Raw genomic sequence first — 18,684 nt, forward strand, 5'->3', positions numbered from 1 at the left:
GGTGGGCCAGCAAGGCCAATAAACATTAATATAATTAATAATATAATTAGAATTGTCCCTTTCTTCATTTGGTAACCACCTCTAGTTTCTTAGTAATTCTTGTACAAGAGCTGAATGATAATGATTTGTTCATAGTAGAATTTCTAGAAGAGTCTTTCGTTCTAATAGACTTTTATTTTTTAGAGCAGGCTTAGGTTCCTGGCAAAAATGAAAGTACAGAGATTTCCTTATATCTTGTATCCCCATACATGCATAGCCTCTCCCATTATCAATATCCCCCATCAGAATGATGCATTTATTACAATTGATAAAAAGTCTTTTGCCTTAAGATATCCATATGCAAAACATACAAACATGACTTACTCAGAAAGACAAAAAAAAAAAAAGAATTAGAAATTGAGAATTGAAAAGGGGCTACATTCTCATTCTCTACCCTTCACTTGCAATATGCATCAGGTCCTAGTGTGGACAGGAAGGCAGGCTGATAAAGCATTCGCAAGACAGTTTTCAGGTTGAAATATTCAAAAATATATCTGCAAGGCCAAGATGAAATATATTATAGAATATACCAAGAAAAGTGCTCCCAAGATAGAAAACCAAGGTTCCTTGCTCATTTCTACCTAAAACAGCTTTAAGGTCTTCATTCTTCTTTTTATGTAGCTAATACATTTCCAAAACTTTGCAATTATCACACATGAGTAAAGCAGGGAAAATGTGCTATGCTTTCTGTAGCACTTCTCAGTCTATCCTTGATAATAATAATGGTGATGGACAGGAGTTTTATTTCTGGAAGCGCAGTCACCATGTAAAACCAAATTATCAGATTTCAGGGCCAAAAAGAACATTTTGTTGGATGTAATAGTTATAAATCATTTCTCTCTAGAATACTGGAAGTTGTGGCTTTTAGCAAAGAAATATATCAAATGTAGTTTAATATTGATTTTTTTTCCTTTGGAAATGTCTTTCAACCAAGAGGACCCCAAAGCTTAGTAAATCTACATGTAATTCTTATTCAGGCTACAGTTACACTTTCCCCTTATTTTATTGAGAAATGTTTGTGAGAGTTTATTCAATTTATTCTCCCAATCTGACCTACTATTTATAGGAGTCATGGGGGACTGAGACTTCAGATTCATTGGGAACATCAGAGTTTATACTGAAAAGGAGAGAGTGGTTCCCTGAGTGAATATAATATTCCACAGCTCTTGTGAAACTCTTTCCTGGAAAAAGGTTTCTTACACATAGGTTTCATATAAGTGCTCACATATGTCCTACTGTTTCATTTGTCATTCATGGTCCCATGGCTCAAGCCACAACTGATTGAACCAGGTTTAGGTGCCTGAACAAGAAAAGAAAATTGCCAATAGGCAATACATATGTATTATTAGATTTTTGTCTTAAAATATAGAGGGAGATTGGGGCATCTGAGTGGCTCAGTCAATTAAGTGACTTCAGCTCAGAACACGATCTCATGGTTTGTTAGTTCAAGCCCTGTGTCAAGCTCTATGCTGAAAGCTCATAGCCTGAAGCCTGCTTCAGATTCTGTCTGTCTGTCTCTGTCTCTCCCCTGCTCACACTCTGTCTCTCGCTGTCTCTCAAAAATACATAAACATTAACATTGTTTTAAAATACAGAGGAATATTAAATTTAATGATATGTAGATGTCATAAAGAAAGAGTAAGCATGCAATAAGCATAAACACTTGAAGTAGAATAAACTTCATTTAAAAACCTTCCATGGAACTTTCTACATAATGTTCCTAAGCAAAAAAAAATTATTTCCATCATAACACAAATATAGGAAATGCTGATTTAAATAAAGTTGAATCGATTTCTTTAATTACATGTTTTCCCAGAATGTTTAAAATACAAATATAAATTGTGACTCTCTATGGTAAGTGATAGCCAAAATTTTGGCTGTAGATCTTAGGTTGTTTTTTAAATGAGCTTGTTAACACATCATTGAACACTAGAGTCATATGAATACAGAAAACACTGAAATCGAAGAAGATGAGAAACAGATTGATTATAGAAATGTCAGAGTCACTGAATCCCCACATTGGTGCAAGAGTAGAATGGAAGAAAATAGAGAGTGACAGAAACAGGCTGTAGGATGATAACAAGATCCTTTAATGCCACTGAATTGTGTGTGCTTCCTTTTTTATGAAGAGCTGCTCTGAAGCCTGGGAACTCTCTACTATTGTCCTATTATTCTTTTTTTTTTAATGTTTTTTATTTATTTTTGAGAGATGAGAGAGACAGTGCAAGCAGGGGAGGGTCAGAGAGAGACAGAGATACAGAATCTGAAGCAGGCTCCAGGCTCTGAGCTAGCTGTCAGCACAGAGCCTGAAGCGGGGCTCGAACCCACGAACTGTGAGATCATGACCTGAGCTGAAGCCCTATGCTTAACCGACTGAGGCACCCAGGCACCCCTGCTCTATTATTCTTATAAAAACACTCATCAATTGAATATGTTAGATCAATGTAGGGCAAAGTTTCAACTGAAAAAGAACCCCCCATTTGTTCTAACTGAGTGACATTTCAATGGAGACCTTGAGTGAATGCCCAGGGTATGGATAAAACAATTACAAACTTTATTGTTACCAGATGCTTTTCCTTGAGCCATTGATGAAGAAAGGAGAGACTCCTAGATAATAGCGCCCTTGATGGTTGGAACTTTGCTACTCTTAAGTAGTGCATGAAGGCAGAGAATAGTCAGGTCGGGTTCTGTTAGTATTTGTAGCCAACAAACCAGGGCCTTCCATTAGGGTTAGCCAAAAGACAGAGAATACTAATTGTCTAACAATTATAATTCTCCCCTTCTAAGAGAACCCATTTCTGCATCACTACCACCACTACCGTCACCCATCACACACAGTTATTATAGGTGGAAGTGTGCCCAATTAAATACTCCTTTTTCTCTGTTTTCTTTGTAGACATGTGTAAATAATGCGATATTAACAGAAGTAGAAGGGAAGGAATTATTAGAAATCCCTTTTGGTCTCAAACTTTTTCTTCTGTCTGTTATCTAGAATGTGGGTGTGAAGGCTTAAAATTTAGTAGCCATATTGAGATCAGGAGCGAAAGGCCGAGACTCCTGTACAAACCACAGATGTAACAGGTTGAAGTAGCTGCTAAACCAAAGCCAGAATCCACCCACTTTTGGATATCCGATCAAGCAAAGAGAGTGAACCCTTACAGGAAGATTACTCTTCCTATAGTCCGTTAACTCTGTTTATAACTGACTAACCCAGTTACTGACGTGTATAAGAGAGGACAGGTGATCACACAAGTGCATCAGAAAGACAAACACTGGGGACCTAATGCTACTGCAGACTGCTCCCAAGTTATGGTTGTAAGGCATTCATATTCCTGACAACATCTCAATTGAGTACTCAGGCATTTAGGGATTACTGGGATATCTGGGCACAGGAAACATATTTTAAATTATATAGCCAAAGGTCCATTATGACCTCAATTAAAATACAGCCTTTTTATTTGGGTCCTAACCGTTACTGTATTAAAATCAATTTCCAACAACTTGTTTTACATTTAAAGCTTATAGTACCTGACTACCTGAAGATACAACTTTATAATGAAAGAGAAAACTTCTTTCTATGAAGTGGCACTTGTTTTCACGGCCCTGGCACCAGAAGAATAAGTAGTTCCATAGTTCCATGTCAACATTAGGAAGATCTCAAATGTACAAAATTTCATTCAGTTTAAAGAGCTTAGCTAACACAGAGCAGAAACTGATTTCTTCCTTATATCACCTTTGGAGGGTTGTTGAAATTAAAACAAATTATGTTCAGGTTTTATTTTCATTTTCCTTCAGGACATGACATGGCTTAGATTTTTACTAATATTTGCAGAAAAGACTATTGTAAAGAGGCATGCTATTTATGCTTGTAAATTTTATCTATATTTATATATACACATACACATGCATTTGTGCATATATATGGAAAAATTATATGCAATAGAAATCTAACATGACTTTATATTTAATATATTGATGAGAGGAGAAATATCTTCATAGAACAAACAAAAGCAAGATATTTAAGGCTATTTGGATATAATAAAAAAATGAGAGATTAGAGGCACATATTATAACTTTTAGATCTACAACACTTGTCTACAGTTATAACTGTGTACTGATATAAACACTGATAAAATGATATGTGTTTGCAAATGGTGTGTTTCAGAAAGTTGAGTTTTGCAAAGCAATTCTGGAAACCATTTATTTTTGTCACCCACTTTCACTTCACAATGGTTTCAGAGGGGGACATTTCCCCTCTGCCATTGACTGAAAGCACCAGCAAATCCCCATATTTTTTCTTGTCATTCATAAATAATAGAAGGCTATGGGTCAATTTAATTAACAAATCTTAGTCCTGATTATGAAATTAGAGTACATGATTCATCACTTTGATTTTTATTCAAAGATAGCACCTCTGAGCCAGACTTCCCAATTAGGGCCTTATTTTCCTAATCTCATTTGCTCCGGAACTCTCTGGTTCTCAAGGGAGGAAAGCAGGGTGAGCCGGGCAGTGCCTCTTCTTTGTCTACTTTCTCTGCATTCCTTTGGCTTTGTGGTTAATTAATAAGGAAACACTCTCACATGGGAACATTCTTGATATACATGGAGGATGCTTTGGGGATCCTTCAGATTTTGACTCCCAAACTGACTCTACTTCAACAGGCTGCTTCTGTTCCCACCTTAGTCTCTGGCTTCTGCTACCTTCGCTCTTTGTGAACGGTCTCTTTTAAAAGCCCACATACTTTCTAGCAGAAGCCCTATGAAATAACTTCTCTTTAAATGACATCATACGGCATGCTTGCCACTGGTTCTATGTTCGGTCCTCAAGAGTCAGGTCACTGAGGACACCACTGAAGAAATGCGGTTAGCTCTCCCCAAACCATCCCTCACTCTGCGGAACCCACTGCCTTGGGACACTAGTCATCCTCCACCTTTAGAATCCTCAGACTAGCATGTTATGTCCACTGAAACAGAAAATACATAAAAATAGCAATAGTTGGTTAGCTGGGCTTGGGTGCTTGGAAGCTTTAACTGTTTTCTTCATATTTTCTAAATTTTCTACATGAATACCGACAAAGATCCCATCTTTAACCAAACTCTTGCCAGGCTCTTCTGAATTCTCTTCTTGACAAGAATCTAATCTTGGCCTATGAAGAACACTAACATAGTTGCTAACAGCTCAAGGCCCCATCTCTAGAATGATCCAGCTCCCCCTTCTGAGTGCCTGCCTGAGAAAATTTAAGGCTGCCAGTGGACTTTGTTGTTTGTTCCAGCCTACTCCTGAAGATAGGGTCTGTTTCCCAGCCTTTGTGGGAGGATAGGAGCCTAACTCTGGTAAGTACCAGTTACCAAACCCAGATGGGTTTCACATGGACCAACCAGCCCTTTTAACTTAGAAAATTATATTTACTTCCCTGACTCTACTGGGTCCCTGCCAATTCCCTTCCCTAGTCCCTCATTTGCCCTTTAAAATGTCCAGTTACCTCTGTACAAATCAAGGTTGAGTTCTATTCATGCTGGCTTCTTTTCCCCATTGCAACAGTATATGACTGATTAAATTCTGTCCTTCCTACTTTAACTGGTGTCCAAGTTTATCTGTTTCAGCATACAGTGCATTTGAAACAATAAGGAAGAATTACAATCTAGTACAAATTATAATGTGTGTAACAGTGAAATTTTAACTAGATAATGGTGGTTCATTTATAAAAGATATCAAGGAAAGCTCTACAGAGTGAAAGAAAATCAGCACATGAACTTAGACAAGAAGCAAAAATCTAAGTTTTAAAAAGAAACATTTTAGGCCAAATGCATGCTCTGAAGGCCAGAGATGAGCAAGAAGACAAATCACTCCCAAATAGCTAGAAGGTCATAGAGAAATAAAAAGGAAGCCAGTATTTCTAACTTATATCCATAGGTATCATCTTTATATCCTAGCATATTATCTGGCATGAGCATTATGCTTAACCACTATATTTCTGATAGATAAGTGAATCACAAAGAAGAATAATTACTTGGTTTAATATGGGAAAAAAAGAAAAATAATCAGTGTTTTTTTAAAATCAAAGCATAAAAAATATTTTCTTATATATGTGAATGTCTGCTATTCCAGAGGCACATCTCCTATACATTAAAACACATGTACACACAGATATTAAGTGACTATTTCCCCTCACCAAAGATGCTGGAATCAAAAATGTCCTAATCAAAAGCAAAGACTTCCTAATCTGTGTAGTAGGAAATTGGAGTCATAAGTTTGTAAGACACATTTTTTTTCATAAAACTTGCTTTATTTATATAGTTTAAATTTCAGTATCTTAAATATTTAAACATTTAAAATACTGAATATGTAAAATTCACAAAATATTTTATTTTCAAATTTTTTTAATGTTTTATTTATTTTTGATACAGAAGAGACAGCGCATGAGAGGGTGAAGGTCAGAGAGAGAAGGAGACACAGAATCTGAAACAGGCTCCAGGCTCTGAGCTAGCTGTCAGCACAGAGCCTGATGCGGGGCTCAAACCCACGAACGTGAGATCTGACCTGAGCCGAAGTCGGAGGCTTAACCGATTGAGCCACCCAGGCGCCCCTATTTTTAAAAATTTAAGTCTATTTATTTATTTTGAGAGAAAGAAGGAGAGAATGGGCATGACAGGGGCAGAGAGAGGGAGAGATCCCTAGCAGGCTTCGCCCTGTCAGCACAGCTGAACAATGTGGGGCTCAGATTCACAAACTGCAAGATCATGGCCTGAGTCTGAAATCAAGACTCCAATGCTTGGGGCGTCTGGGTGGCTCAGGCGGTTAAGTGTCTGGCTTTGACTCAGGTCATGATCTCATAGTTTGTGGGTTCGAGCCCTGTACCAGGCTCTGTGCTGACAGCTCAGAGCCTGGAGCCTGTCTTCTGATTCTGTACCTCCCTCTTTCTCTGACCCTCCCCTGCTCATGCTGCCTTTCTCTGTCTCTCAAAAATAAATAGAAAACATTAAGAAGGAATTTAAAAAAAAAAGACTCAGATGCTTGACTGAGCCACCCAGGTGCCCTTCAAAAAATATTTTATTAAAAAAATTGATGAATATGTGATCCTAAATATACATATATACATATTTTAAGTTACAATGATTAATCTACATAGAGAGAAAATTAGTTATATATTCGTATATAAATTAAATACAGATGTATTGTCATATATATAATATTCAGAATAAATATATATAAAGAGATAAAGGATCAACATACAAGGAAACAAAAGCTTTATATATATGTGTACATATGCATACACACATGCAGATATGTATGTAGGCTCATAAGAATTATATAAGTTTAAAAGAGTCTCATTGATAAAAAGGCAATTAACTGTATAAGTTAGTTAGGGTATAAAAAATATAAAAGGCTTGCATCCTTTAAGGGGAGTTATTCAGAATATTAGTAGAGTAAGATGAGCCTCAAGGAAAGCCTGTGAAGACATATGTAAAATAGAAGAGCAGGGCAGGAACCAATGAGAAACTGCATGCAGTGTCATTCCTGTAGACTATGAAGAAGGATTGATCAGCATGGGCAGGCCATTAATCCGACCTGCTTCCTGAGTTGACGGTATTGTTCTTATTCACTCAAGCTATGGAATAATGAAAAGCCATCTGGCTCTTTTGGTGCCATAAACTCTTATCTCTGGCTTTTCAGGCAACATGTTCTAACCAGTTGAGGTTAATCTCAAGGACAACATACCCCATCAATCAGGACGTTTAATTTGTAACTAAACAGGGGACAATGGAAGAAAATTATAGAAAGATGAATTCATCAGCTACCCCATCTGTTGTCCCTGAAATGATGTTTTGTATGTGTGGGGGGAGGGAGTTTGTCTTCTCTGTCAAGGTAGGTTTCTTTAATTTGTGTTTAATTCCCAGAGCCTATATCTTAGGTGGATTGTGATTAAATTATGAGACCCAGAAAATATTCCTATATGATATTACTCTCCATCAACTTTTATACATATTTATAGTACATATTAGACAATGTGGAAATATATAGGGCTTCTGTTTTTTTAGTTTCAAGTTGTTGAGGGTGTATTTAGAGGCTAATAATAGCTCTACATGTCTAGGATGACCCACAGTGATGAAGTGCTTAATTCTTCTTAAGATCAAAATTATTCTAGACCACCCTATTATAGATCTTAGATGTACTGGTGCTTATATCTTTCTCTTTAAATAGATATTAAAATACTTTTTCTTGTTTCAGACTATTTTTGAGAAATTGTTTTTGTACTTTCAAATGGTTTGAAATCAGTTTTCAGATTGTTATCACATTCTGTGAGCTGTGTAAGGTTGGTATTGCCCTCATTTAACACACGTGGTAAATAAAATACAGATATTTACCCTATAAAATACAGACATTCTTAACCCTAGGAAGTTAGAGTGACACATTTTTCTAGTATCAGAACTATCACAATAAGCCGGATAGTCTCCTCCAAGTCCTGCAGTATTTTCATTTTACTCAAAGGCATCAATATTATGCAATAAAGCTTCACTCTCCCCTTACTACTATTTGTTAGATAATTAATGTGCTAAAAAGCCAAGTCTTTGTTGAAAACAATCTGGAGAATGTATCGCCTATAATGACAAAACAAGTTTAGAAAAAGCCATATCTTTTCCAGGAAAGTTTTTTTTATAGAGTTGAAATTTAATGGAATTAAATAATGTATATAGAGTTGAGTTTTATGGAATTACAGTATAGCTAATTCCATAAAACTGAGTCATTTTTAAAGAGTTTATTTGAAATCCACACTCAACCAAGAAATCTAGGCTCAAGGAACATAGTAAAAACAAACTAACAAAAACTTTAAAGGTCACTATGAAACTGTCTTTCATTCACAGAAGCTTGGACTATTTTTATAATTTTCTCCTTCTACTTTTTTAGATATAGGATTTCCTGAAAACTCCATTCCTGGGTGTGGAATTTAATTAAGCTGTATAGTAATGCTACTCTTATAAATAAAAATGATTCAGAGATCTGATTCTGTTCCACACTTTCACTTTGTTTCTGATGCAAAGTATTCTCTTAGTTTCCAGAAGCAGAAAAGCTAAAACAAACAAAAAATTAATTCTTACTAATCTTAATATTCTAGCAAAAGGTGTGAAAATTAAAGAAAAACTGAGTTCTTTCAATATACTATTTGCTATAATAAAATTATTATTATGTCTTCACATAATATCCATCTTTCTTCCTGAAAGCAGATATAAACATGCCTTGTTTTATTGTGCTTTTCAGATATTGTATATCTTCCAAATTAAACTTTTGTGGCAACCCTGCCTCTAGCAAGTTTATTGACATTTGCTCACTGTGTGTTTGTTACTGTGTCAAATTTTGATAATTCTTGTAACATTTCAAATTATTTCATTATTATTATATTTGCTATGGTGATCTGTGATCAATGATCTTTGATGTTACTATCATAATTGTTTTGGGGCATGATGAAATATGCCCCAATATGACAGCAAATTTAACTGATAAATGCGTGTGTGTCCCGACTGCTTCACTGACTGGCCATTCTCTCATCTCTCTCCCTCTCCTCAGGCATCTCTATTCCCAGAGACACAACGATATTGAAAATTAGGCCAGTTAATAACCCTACAATGTCCTCTAAGTGTCCACGTGAAGGGAAGGATCACATTTTTCACTTTAAATTGAAAGCTAGAAATGATCAAGCTTTGTGAGGAAGGTATGCCAAAAGCCAGAGAGGCCAAAAGCTAGTCTTCTTATACCTAGTAGCCAAGTTGTAAATGCAGAGAAAAGTTCTTGAAAGAAATTCAAAGTGCTACTTCAGTAAACACATGAAAGGTAAGAAAGAGAAACAGCTTGATTGCTGGTGTGGAGAAAGTTTTAGTGGTCTGCACAGGAAATCAAATGAGACACACTATTTCCTTTAAGTCGAGGCCCAATCCAGAGCAAAAGTTGGGCTAACTCTTTTGACTCTTCTTTTTTTTCTTTTAATGTTTATTTATTTTGAGAGAAAGAGTGTGTGTGTGTGTGAGCAAGGGAGGACCAGAGAGAAAGAGAGAGAGAGAAAGAGAGAGAGAGAGAGAGAGAGAGAGAGAGAGAGAATCTCAAGCAGGTTCCACACTCAGCACGGAGCCCAATGCAGGGCCTGATCTCATGATTGTGAGATCATGACCTGAGCCCATTCCAAGAGTCAGCCACCTAACCAGTTGAGTCACCCAAGAACCCCTCTCTTCAATTCTATAAAGGCTGAGAGAGGTGAGGAAGCTGCAGAAGAAAAGTTTGAAGATAGCAGATATTTGTTCAAGCAGTTTAAGGAAAGAAGCTTTCTGTGTAATATAAAAATGCAAGGTGAAGCAGCAAGTGCTGATGTAAGAGCTGCAGCGAATTATCCAGAAATCTAGCTAAAATAATTAATAAAGGGTGGGCACATTCAACAACAGATTTTTAATGCAGGTGAAATAGCCTTATTGGGAGAAGATGCCATCTAGGACTCTAGAGAAGAGAAGTCAATGCCTGGCTTCAAAGCTTGGAAGGACAGGCTGACTCTTATGAGAGGCTAAGTGTAGCTGGGACTTTCAGTTGAAGCCAATGATCACTGACATTCTGAAAATCTTGAGGTTCTTTAAGAATTCTGCTAAATCTACTCTGGCCCTGCTCTATAAATGAAATAACAAAGCCTGGATGACAGAGCATCTGTTTACAACATGGTTTATTGAATATTTTAAGCCCAACATTGAGATCTACTGTTCAGAAGAATGATTCTTTGAGCACCTGGTGGCTCATTCATTTAAGTGTCTGACTCTTTATTTTGGCTCAAGTTATGATCTCACAGCTGGTGGGATCAAGCCCTCCATCAGGCCTTCTGCTGATAGTATCTAGTCTGCTTAGTATTCTCTCTCTCCGTTGTCTGCCACTCCCCAGTGCATGCGTGCAATTTCTCTCTCTCTTACTCTCTCTCCCTGTCTCTCAAAATAAATAAACAAGCATTAAAACTGATTCTTTTCAAAATATGACTGCTCATTGACAATGCACCTGATCATCTAAGAGCTGATGGAAATGTACACTGAGATTAATGTTGTTTAATGCTGCTCATAAAATATCTATTCTGCAGTCCATGGAGCAAAGAATAATTTTGGCTTTAAGTTAGAAATCTTCTGGAAAGGATTTGCCATTGTGGGTGCCATTAAGAACATTTGTGATTCATGGAAAGACTCAAAGTGAACAGTTTGGAAGAAGTTGATTTCCACCCTCAAGGATGACTTTGAGGGTTTCAAACTTTCAGTGGAGAAAGTGACTACAGATGTGGTGGAAACGCAAGAGGACTAGAATTTGAAGTGGAGCCCAATGATATGACTGAATTGCTGCAATCTCATGATAAAACTTAAATGGATGAAGAGTTGTTTTTCATGGAAGAGCCAAAAATGTGATTTCTAGAGCTGGATTCTACTCCTGGGGAAGATGTTGTGAAGATTGTTGAAACGACAACAAAGGATTTAGAATATCACATAAACTTAGTTGGTACAGCATTTGGCAGGGTTTGAGAGGATTGACTCCAATTTTGAAAGAAGTTCTACTGTGGGTAAAATTCTATCAAACAGTATCACGTGCTACAGAGAAATCATTAATAAAATGAAGAGTCGGTCAATGCAGCAAATTCCACTGTTGTCTTTTTTTAAGAAATGTCCGCCCCAGCCTTCAGCAGCCAGCATCCTGAACAGTCAGCTGCCATCGACACTGAGGCAGCACCCTCCACCAGCAAAAAGTTAATGATTTGCTGAGAGCTCAGATGATGGTAAGCACTTTTTAGCAAGTAAGTATTTTTAGTCGATGTATGCACATGGTTTTTTAGGCATAATGCAATTGCATACTTAATAGACTATGGTGTAGTGTAAACATAACTTTTATATGCCCTGGGAAATTGAAAAATTTCTTTTGACTCTATTGCAATATTTACTTTATTGTGGTGGTCTGAAACCAAATCTGCTATATCTCTGAGTTATGTGTGTATATATACCTGCGTGTCTGTGTGTGTGTGTGTGTGTGTGTATACACACACAACAGGCTTATATCTCTATGTATAGATATACACATAGATATGTATAGATACATACACATTTATATATATGAACAGATATAAATAGATACATATTGATACATGTCTGTTGTGTTTATATGTATCCATGCATATATATAGATATATAGATATGTGTCTGCTGAGCATATAGCTAGTAAAATACAGTTGGAACGAAAGTAATGTGGGGAGGACCTGAATCTATGTGATCTTAGAGTGCTTGATTTTAAAAGCAGTAGTCACTTTCTAATGGAATCCTGCCGTGAATTCTTTTGTGATATGAATAATCCCTTCCATAATGCAAAAGCTGATCCCCTAATTCACATGTGTAATCAGGTTTCATTAATTGAAGCACAGCTACACAGGCATGACCTTATCTTTGTAACAACTGTCAAATAAATAAATAAATGCTTATTTTCAGCAAGTTTAATTCTTTCCCTCCCAGTCCTAGCACAGAGGTGCACACTTGCCGAAGAACGACTCTACACAGTGTGCAGACAGGTAAACTTCTGGGAAATAACAGTGTCAGACAGATCGGCCTGGCATAAAGCTATCAGGGAAAAGGCCTCTATTTGAAATTCTAGAATTGCCAAGCTGAGATGCGACTGGATTTCCATTACTGGCTACAGCTTTTAGAGAAGCATTGTTTTGTTATAGGATCTTCCTTTTTTCTATTTATGTACAGGAAACAATCATTGTCAATTTCATCAACATGAGATCAGAATGACAGTGATATATGAATACTGAGCTGGGCACACCAAAGACAGCCATGGCAGGAGTTCTGGGGAAGGGGCAGAGTATTGCAGGTGACGTGAAGCTAACAGTGACAGGTTTGGGCAAAAGATAGTTGGATGGAATAAAAAAAGAGACCCAAGGGCTTATAATTTAAAAGAGATGACAGTGCAGAGGGAATAGCTTTAGAGGAGGAATGAAGAGCTCTCCCTTAACCTAAATGTCATTTACTTGAGGTCTTCATGAACATAAGTTTAAAAAAAAGAATAACAATAACCAAACAGTAATATCTGCAAGTATGAGGGAAAAAAATTTATTTAAAAAGCCAACGGATATTTTCTCCTTTGTGGTGGTTTTTTTTTTTAATATTCTACAAAAATAGAAGTCTTGATCCATTAAGAAATTCGGTTTTTGCAGACGATATGGAACAAATAGGAAGTTGATGGTTCTTAGTGAAAGAATTGATTCTATTATGGAACAGAGATACTGACTTCAAAGAGCATGTAGTTGGACAGGTAGAGACATGTAGAAAATCATGAAAGAGCTTCATTCAGGCTGGGTGGGAAAAGCTTATCACAGAGAAATTGGAAATATCTGTCTCTGTCAGTCTCTCCTTCCACCCTCTCATTTCCCTTGAACCTGAAGCTGCATAAAGAAAAATGTCAGTCTTCTATGTCACACACACACATACACATAGACTAGGCTTAGATAGTTAGATACATGGAGTTAAACATAGACTTGTGCAATGAAAAGTCACATTTTATAGCTGGAAGATACACTGAAGATTATTCAGTTCACTACTGTAGTTTCAAGATGAGAAAACTATGACCCAGGAAATCAAAGTGGGATACTGTGTCTTAGTTAGAGAAGAGGTCAAACCATATATGACTTGGGCATTTGTAGGGGCTAAGCTTATTTAAAAATTTTTAATCTTTAGATAAATATTTCTTACCATGTGGGCTAGTGCACTTCTCCGGTCTTTCAAGCTAACCTATCAGAACAAACTTAAAATGGGCTGAAATGCATTATCTGAGCCAGCAAACTAAAGTCTGGGTCCATTGAAAGAGTAAAGTGTACCTAAGCATTGTGGGAAAAGTTGATGTTCAGCAATCCAAAAAGATAGGTTGTGGATAAAGAATGGAGTCAGCTTCTGTACTGTCAGACATAAAAGAAAAAGAAGGGACCAGGATCTGTATAAAAAGGCAGACGGACCCCAAAACTTCAAGAGGTCATACAGGTGGGTCCAAACCATGGCCCCACTGGAATATAACTGCTTTCAGGATAAGGATGTGATGTGATGTTAACTTCTGTTTTCGCATGGAGGAGTCTCCTCAGTACACACTGATAAGTGCTAGCAAGAAAATACTGCTCTCTGGGGCGTGACAGCTCTTTATAAATGCATGATGACTGGGATGCGACAGATCAAAGAATGCGTGCAAGTGCAAACACCCACACATTGTTAGAATTCATTTTACCTCTAAAATATCATATTTTCTGAAGATCCCAATTTCTCTAAGTGAGGGTGTAAGTATGCAAATTGGAGTGATTTTGGCAGGAATGAATTGTTTTATATAAGAAAAAGGATTAAGGGGGCGGGGAGGAGATCCTGGAAGCTGAGGGAGGCTGAACAAGTGGCATAGAGACCCAGGATAGAGGGAGTTTGGGGACAGGAGTGGGAGAGCCTTTGAAATAGAGAAAGAAGAATATAAGGAGATGGGGGGAGAGGAAACAGAGGCACATTTTGGAGAACTTTGGTTTATTTTTGTGCTGTGGGTTGTAACATTACATTCGCTTCTATATTCTCAAGGAACCTCTTACTCAACAGTGCTTTGGGGATTGGATTTATGCTGCTCATTCGAGTATGTGAAGGTGTTGAGGCAGATTTCCAGGTGAGGAAGAACATGAAATCCAAACTATAAAAGGTACAAAGACAAACGTGGGTTACAGTTAGAGGAGGAGGCTCTGAAAAGAGGCATACTGATCGCCATTTCAACAGCCTGTTTATACCTTCAAATTTCACTCCAGATTTTAATTAAGCATTTTCACCGTTGGGATTTCCAATAAAGCACTTATTTTATTAGAAAACAAGTATATGGAAATCTGTGTTCCAGCACTACATCTGATCTATTGGAAACCCAGCCCAGCAGAACATGAAACCATATGTCAGAGAAAATTCATTTAATTAAGGCATAGTTTGAAATAAAAAGATAATCAATACATCTTAGCTTCCTTGCCAGTTGATACTCGGGAATAGCTGTTAGATAAGCTTTGTTTAAAGGATCAGCACAAAGGAGTTCATGCATCAGAGACATCTCATGAGGGAAAAGGCGAGAGAGGTTACAACACTCTGGCCCCATGTTTCCTGACCCTTGTAAGCAAACATTTAGACAACCCCAGTTTTCACAAGCCCCACAAACATGACCAGGATAAGGACCAAAGAGTCATAACTCTTAAACAATAGTTTTGAAATGAAGAATCATAGTTTTTGAATATATTATAAATTGGTCTCTTGGCAAATGTTTCCAGATAGGTGTGTATGGTAGTTCCACACCCAGAAATCATATGTAAGTTAATACTTTTTTTCCTTAGCTTTATACCAAAGCAGAGGTCTCTAAAAGTTTAGAACCTTGAAACAAACAAACAAACAAAAAAAGCATATTGCTTAAGGACAAAAAGAATGGGTAAAATTTCTATTATAACAATTTTGTGGAGTAAAAAATTATTAAATTATAGTATACATAAAATTAATATAAGAAATACACATAATATATATTCAAAAATTGCATGGAATGATGTTTTTTATTGTTATATATTTAAAATATTTTTTACACTTATTTATTTTTTTGAGAGAGAGAGAGAGTCGGAGCATGAACAAGGGAGGGAGAGAAAGAGAAGGAGACACAGAATCTGAAGCAGGCTCCAGGCTCTGAGCTAGCTGTCAGCACAGAGCCTGATGTGGGGTTCAAACCCACGAACTGAGATCATGACCTGAGCTGAAGCTGGATGCTCAACCAACTGAGCCACCCAGGTGCCCCTGGAATGATGTTTTTTATGTTAAACAATGCAGCTCTATGAGATCATTTCACAGTTACCGTCAGGGGTATAGTTTGAAGAGCACATTGAACAACATAATATCAATTCCTATTAAGAAAATAAAACACAACAAAACAACAATGGCACTCTCTAAACACATACACAGGACACATACACACATACAAAGTAAATCTCTACAAAATCTCTTTGGATGAAGAATTATGGAAACTAAAGAAGTAAATAGTATTTACACTTTGTGTGGTAATTCAAATATTAAGTGTAACTTTACAGCGTATGTAATATATTTGTATATGTAGTGCAAGATAAACTTTTTTTCTCATATCGTTTATAAGAGTTTTTTCATGATCTTAGTTTATATTTTATTTTAGAAGACCACTTGTCATTCTAAATATTATTGGTATTACAAACCAAAATTGCTTTTGCTCTCCAAACTTGTTATATCTTTTATTTTGATCACTGCATAAGTGTTTATCCTGACTCTGAAAGCTACAAATGAGAGCTTTATTAAAATGAGATTATTTCTATCTACCTCGGAGCCATAATTGGAATGCGGGTAAAGTGTGTGGTATTGAACACTAACAGTCCTTCACAATGCTAGATTGGTAATTCACATTTTTGTTAAAATCAATTTTTTTAATTACCTGTTTTCAGGATGCCATGTGTCATTTACCATCAACATTGGTTTTCATTACTGCATGTCTCATGAGATCTAAGAGAAAAATCTGTACTTTAGAATCAAATAGCATAATTATATTGGAGAAAAAAAGATTAAATACTGAACCATGCGCTGTGCATTTTAAATACTATATAAAATTGTTTTATTCAATACTGAAGTCCATTGATTTTAAAAAGAAATGTGCCAAAATATGCCTATTTTTATTTATTTATTTATTTATTTTTAATTTTTTAATGTTTTGTTTATTTTTGATATAGAGAGAGACAGAGCATGAGAGGGGGAGGGGCAGAGAGAGAAGGAGACACAGAACCAGAAGCAGGCTTCAGGCTCTGAGCTAGCTGTCAGCACAGAGCCCAATGCTGGGCTCAAACCCACGAACTTGAGATCTGACCCGAGCTGAAGCCGGAGGCTTAACCGACTGAGCCACCCAGGCACCCCAAAATACGCCTATTTTTAGATTCCACAGGGGGGTGAAGGGAGAAACAAATGTTTTGATTATGTAAGTGGAGAGTAACATTAAGTGACTAGCTTTCCTTAATCTTCAAACAATGACCACTTAGAAACTAGGCAAACACGATAGTTATATTTGAAGATCTGAAAATACTGAAGAACTTGAAACTTCAAATGTCAAACAGAAAGATTACACATTACTTATATTTCAAGTATTTATTGGAAAAGTACTAACATATAAAATTTTCTTTATTTTATTAATTAGATGAATGCTCAGGGACAAACTTTTTGAATATGACTTTTATCCTATAGGATGACTTCAGACAATTTTTTCTTATGTTTTGACTGAGCATCCCATTGGAAAGTTCGTAATAAAAAAAAAGTGGATCATTATTCTGAGATTTTTACTCAGTGACCTTTTATTTGGTCTCAAATACATGTAAGTCAATAAAAGGTTTGCAGTGATGAATATATCCATATCTATCAGTTGTGCAACAGATAATAACATATTGTATGCATGTTATTAATTCTACTTTCTTTTGTTGCTATCTCCATCCAAGTACTTTCAAGGGCACAGTAACAAAACCTGCTTTCACAACTTGTATAGTTCAGCAGCTTGCATGAAATAATCAAGAAATATATGCCAAGTTTCCTTCTAATAAACCAGATCACTAGGTGTGTATTTATAATTAATGGAATGAGACTGATGCTTCAGAGAGTCCTCACTCCTATACTCCCTGTTTCCCTAAAACGAGTTTTCATGGCCAAGGGTCTTTGTAAAATGTACCAAAGGAAGGTATTTTGGTCACAATTTTAGAAGATCTCTTTCTTTTCCTCATGAAACTTCCTATCTGTTGCACTCTCCTATGTCTGATGGGACCAATTATAAAGAGGTGATTAAAAAAAACATACCTAAAAGCATCTGAAGAAAAATATTATATTGTTACTATTTATGAAGTGTTTGCTACTCTGCTAGGCTCTTTGGAGATAATCTCATGCATTCCCCAGTAAAATACTGTGAATCATGTAGTCATACTATTCAAAGGTAATTATGTTCAGAATAAAGGTAATTATGTTTGAGTTATTAATTAATGTATGGAAACAGACTATATTATTTTGAATGTCTGTGATGTTTAAACTTTTGACTTTGATGGAATAATTCCTTGATGACAGATTAGACAGAAAGAAAATTTATAATTCATTCTAAAAGGTATATTTTTTTCTTGTTTTGCCCTAGCTACTGGTTCAAGTACCAACTTAAATTAGGAAAATAAGATGGACAACACCACACATATCTGTAAACTATCAATATTGAGGACTTTGAAATGAGAAAAACCAAATGGCATTTATACGCAACATACAGTATTATGTGTGTGATCTATTTATGTCTATATACCTTACATATAAAATATACCACATATATAAAACACCAAAAGCAATTTTTATGCTTTCCAGAGAAAATGTGGAAGTTCCACACATTTGATGACAACCAATGCCCAGGACAGTGTCTGTGCAACATCTAACAGCACTGAAGCCCCAGATGGGAGTTGTGGGCATTTCCTTTCACTCTGCAGAGCCTATCTAAGAAAGCGGGTTACATGCAGAAGAAGATTCTTAGTGGTCATATTAATGCTAAAGTGAGAAACAGAAAAGAACTTCACAAGACTCTAC

The 18,684-nt window shown here is 36.4% G+C and overlaps 1 long non-coding RNA gene across 1 annotated transcript in view; it reads right to left on the bottom strand.

Moving 5' to 3' along the window:
• The window catches only part of LOC115272142, a 228,181-nt gene that overhangs the window by 70,567 nt on the left and 138,930 nt on the right, over positions 1-18,684 (bottom strand). Inside the window, exon 2 of the long non-coding RNA XR_003900269.1 lies at positions 16,529-16,596. This is a non-coding gene — a long non-coding RNA (uncharacterized LOC115272142). The remainder of the gene's footprint in view (positions 1-16,528; positions 16,597-18,684) is intronic.

The sequence above is a fragment of the Suricata suricatta genome, chromosome 11 (genome assembly GCF_006229205.1).
Source record: "Suricata suricatta isolate VVHF042 chromosome 11, meerkat_22Aug2017_6uvM2_HiC, whole genome shotgun sequence".
Lineage (NCBI taxonomy): Eukaryota > Metazoa > Chordata > Mammalia > Carnivora > Herpestidae > Suricata > Suricata suricatta.